The sequence below is a fragment of the Bison bison genome, unplaced genomic scaffold (genome assembly GCF_000754665.1).
Source record: "Bison bison bison isolate TAMUID 2011002044 unplaced genomic scaffold, Bison_UMD1.0 scf7180017864386, whole genome shotgun sequence".
In the NCBI taxonomy this organism is placed as follows: domain Eukaryota; kingdom Metazoa; phylum Chordata; class Mammalia; order Artiodactyla; family Bovidae; genus Bison; species Bison bison.
In genome coordinates this window covers 586,479-591,514 of record NW_011494958.1, presented here as the reverse complement: position 1 = coordinate 591,514, position 5,036 = coordinate 586,479, and positions in this window count along the sequence as shown.

Below are 5,036 nucleotides of genomic sequence, written 5' to 3'. Positions count from 1 at the left end.
CTGGGATGACCCAGAGGGATGGTATGGGGAGGGAGGAGGGAGGGGGGTTTGGGATGGGGAACACATGTATACCTGTGGCAGATTCACGTTGATGTATGGCAAAACCAATACAATATTGTAAAGTAATTAACCTCCAATTAAAAAAATAAATTTATATTAAAAAATAAATTAAAAAAAAAGAAAGGAACAAAATTATATTTGGAGATGATACAACTTTGTAAAGGAAATCACCCCCTGAATATTAATTAGAAGGACTGATGCTACAACTCCAATACTTTGGACACCTGATGTGAAGAGGCGACTCATTGGAAAAGACTCTGATGTTGGGAAAGGTTGAGGGCAGAAGGAGAGGGGGCGACAGAAGATAAGATGGTTAGATGGCATCACCGACTCAATGGACATGAGTTTGAGCAAACTGGGAGATAGTGAAGACAGGAAAACCTGGTGTGCTGCAGTCCATGGGGTCACAAAGAGTCAGACACAAATTAGTGACTGAACAACATGACTATATATACTGTGTACGTAGATAATCTGTGTTTTAGTGAAACAATAAGAGTTTCTTATAGAGTTTAATATGGTTGTTTGATATATGGTTGATACAAAAATTAATTGCATTTTCAAGTACTAGAAACTAATAGAAAATAAAAATGTTTAAAAGAAAAAGAAAAAATAGCCAATACTTGAGGACAAGTGTTGTTAGGAAAGGAAAGTTTGCTTTATTTTGGAGGCTGTCAACCAGGGGAGAAGGTGGACTCATGTCCAAGAACCAACTCAGAATTACAGCTAGGGGGCTAGAGCTTCTAAAGGGGAGTTGCAGGGGTGTATTGGCAGAGGGAGGGGGCAGAGCAGCAAGTCAGCTCTGAAAGTCATCTTGAAATCAGGAGTGTGGTGGTCTGATCAGCATCATCTTGATTGTTTTAAATACAGTTAACCTTCAGTTGCAGGGTTTGTTCCTGTTTCTCTGAGGCCAGTTCTTAGAATTGTGTACATGGGGCAGCTTATGTCATGGCTACAATTTGGTCATCATGGAGTCATCTTCCTTCACCTGCTGGGGACTTCAGTATCTGCAAAACCGCTCATAGAACATGGCTGAGAATATTAGCTTCAGGGGGCTTCCCTTGTGGTCCAGTGATTATGACTCTGAGGTTCCACTGCAGGGCCACAGGTTCAATCCCTGGTCAGGGAACTAAGAACTAAGATCCCACATGCCTTGTGGCACAAAGAGGTAAATAAAATAAACAAAATAAGTTAAAAAAGAGAATATTATCTATAGCCCTTGAGGAGTAACTAAAGTCCTTGAATTTGTTTAAGGACTAAACTATTATTATTTTGTCCTATGTAATGGCTTCGAGTTTAAAGTACAACTGAGTTTAAGGCTAAGGGGGGGGGGTGGTGCTTAAAAACACTTGATATTTTCCATTTTTTTTTTTTCATTTTAGCCATTTCAGTGCCTGTGCAACACCACTGGTTTTATAAGCTGCACAGTATTCTACAGAATGGGTGTACAATAATTGTTTACTCATTATCCTGCTGATGGACATGTCATGTGTTTCCAGTTTTTCACCATGACAAGTAACACTGCCAGAAGCAGCCTTGCACGTACCTCCTTAGGCACAAGATTGAGCCTTTTCCAAAGAGTCTCCAACCACGTGTCTCCAGTGTGGAAAAGGGCATTTCCTGAGGTAAACTTTCTTCAGAAAAGGAGGTGGGTCCAGATAGACTAGTCCCTGGCGTGGAGACCATGTTTGAACATTTCACTCAAAGTCAAAGGAGGTCAAAGGAGGAAGAGCTGGGTGGATGAAGGCTCTGGCATGTTCAGTTGTCTCCTGAAAGGGAGAGCAGCAGAAATGGTTCCTCATCAATTTCTCCTCAGTCCATCAATGACAAAACATCAGAAGGTCCTGGCTTCTCCGATGAGACACATATTTTTACAATGTCAGTGTGTGAGAGAAAAATGTGTCACTGCAGGCTACAGGCTGGAGTAACTGTTAATTAATCTAGTTGCTATTGTTCAGTCGCTCAGTAGTGTCCAACTCTTTGTGACCCCATGGACTGCAGCATGCCAGGTTTCCCAGTCATTCACTATCTTCTGGAGTTTGCTCAAACTCATATCCACTGAGTCAGTGATACCGTCCAACCAACTCGTCCTCTGTTGCCCCCTTCTCCATCCACCCTCAATGTTTCCCAGCATCAGGGTCTTCTCCAATGAATCAGCCCTTCATATCAGATGGCCAAAGTTATTGGAGCTTCAGCTTCAGTATCAGTCCTTCCAATGAATATTTAGGGTTGATTTACTTTGGATTGACTGGATTGATCTCCTTGCAGCCCAGGGGACTCTCAAGAGTCTTCTCCAGCACCACAATTTGAAAGCATCAATTCTTCGGTACTCAGCCTTCTTTATGATCCAACTCTCACATCTGTACAGGACTACTGGGAAAACTATACCTTTGACTATACAGACCTTTGTTGGCAAAGTGATATCTCTGCTTTTTAATATGCTGTCTAGGTTTGATATAGCTTTTCTTCCAAGAAGTAAGTGTCTTTTAATTTCATGGCTGCAGTCACTGTCTGCAGTATTGATTAATTATATTAATCAGAGTTATCTGACAATTACCAAAAGAAAGACAACCCGGTGTAAAGACTCCTTGGACGAATGGATGCATAAGATTATATAGAGTTGCAGGTTGGCTTCCTAGAGAAGCTAGCATTTCACAGGAGGCCTGAGGAATGAGAAGGTGCTTTCCAGGTGGGCATTTAGGGGAGGCAGTTATTGCAGAGAGATCTCAGTATGGGCAATAGCAGAGGTGAAGGAGAGATCTCAGCGGCTTCAGGGTACCATGCCTACTTCCGTGGGACTAGAGAATAAAGTGTAAGTGGGTGGCGTTAGTGGCAGAAACCTGCCTGTCAATGCAGGAGATGTGAGATACTCAGGTTTGATCCTTGGATCAGGAAGGTCCGCTGGAGGAGGGTATGACAACCCACTCCATATTCTTGTGTGTAGAATCCCATGGACAGAGGGGCCTACTGGGCTACAGTCCATAGGGTTGTAAAGAATTGGACGTGACTGAAGTGAAAATGGCAACCCACTCCAGTATTCTTGCCTGGAAAATCCCATGGATGGAGGAGCTTGGTAGGCTACAATTCATGAGGTCGCAAAGAGTCAGACAAGACTGAGTGACTTCAGTGACAGTGAAGTGACTTAACATGCACATGCATGCTGGCGGTGAGTTCAGGTGGTGAGAGGTGAGTCTAGGTGAGAGTACAGGTATTAAGAAGTGTGTCTAGGAGGGGATTCCCTGGTAGCTCAGAGGTTAAAGCTCTACCTGCAATGCGGGAGACCTGGGTTCGATCCCTGGGTCGGGAAGATCCCCTGGAGAAGGAAATGGCAACCCACTCCAGTATTCTTGCCTGGAGAATCCCATGGATGGAGAAGCCTGGTGGGCTACAGTCCACAGGGTTGCAAAGAGTCAGACATGACTGAGGGACTTAACTTTCTAGGAGGGGATGAGATCATAAAGGGATTTGAAACTTCTTAAGGAGTCTGGATTTGGTTGGATCATAGGGAGAAAATTCATTCTGGTTTGTTTGACTGATTTTTTTTTTAAATTTAATTTTTAACTTTAAATTGGAGTATAGCTGATTAACAATGTTGTCATAGTTTTAGGTGCACAGCAGAGTGACTCAGCCAACCTATATATGAGTATCCATTCTCCCTCAAACCCCCCTCCCATCCAGGCTGCCACGTAACATTGAGCAGAGTTCCCTGTGCTCTACAGTAGGTCCTTGTTGGTTATCCATTTAAAACATAGCAGTATGTACCTGTCCATCCCAAACTCCCTAACTACCCTTCCCTCCCACCCTTCTCCCTGGTAACCATAAAGTCATTCTCTAAGTCTGTGAGTATGTTTCTGTTTTGTAAATAAAGTTCATTTGTATCATTTCTTTTCAGATTCCATATAAGGAATATTATATTTCTCTTTCTTATCTGACTTACTTAATTCAGTATGACAGTCTCTAGGTCCATCCACATCTCAACCAGTGACACAATTTTGTTCCTTTTTATGTCTGAGTAATATTCTGGTGTATATATATATACCACATCTTCTTTATCCATTCCTCTGTCGATGGACATTTAGGTTGCTGCCATGTCCTGGCTACTGTAAAGAGTGCTGCAGTGAACATTGAAATGCATTTTGGACCATGTTTTTTTCTGGATATGTGCCCAGGAGTGGGTTTGCCAGATCATATGCTAGCTGTAGTTTTAGTTTTTTAAGGAATCTCCACACCATTCTCCATCGTGGCTGTACCAATTTACATTCCCACCATCAGTGTAGGAAGGTTTCCTTCTCTTCACACCCTCTCTAGCATTTATAGTTCATGGATTTTTAAATGATAGCCATTTTGACTGGTGTGACGTGGTATCTCCTTATAGTTTTGATTTGCATCTCTCTAATAATTTGCGATGTTGAACACCTTTCCATGTGCCTCTTGGCCGATTTGAATGAAGAGTGATGGATTTCCTGGGGTGCAGGGATTTAAGTGCTAAAAACCTGGAAAAGTCCCTGGCAAAGCAAAATGAATTGGTCCCCTATTCAATAGGCAATGGGAAGCCACCGAGGGATTCTAAGCTGGGGGATGATTTAATTACTCTTGGTTGTTAAAAGATCAGTTGGATGTCAGGGGAAGTGAAGCTTCTGCAGGAAGCCGTCTCTGAACCCTCCCTGAACCAGATCAGATCCCAGTTTCCAGGGCTCCCTGCACTTCTACCGGGCAGTGACACTGCTCTGATTATGCTGACTTGACATCTATTTTTCCCAAAGGACTGCTGGCTGGTGAGAAGGTGAGGCACACTTGTTTACTCAGTGCCCAGCCAGCTTCATGGAAAGCCTCCATTAAAGCTCTGCGAACTGGGAGCCTGGTCTTGTCAGCATTGATACTAGTGCTCCCTAACCCTATAGATATAAACTGGGAATAATACCACCTCCCTCATCAAGACCATAGTATGAAAAGTCTAACACAGGACTTGGGGGTGGAAT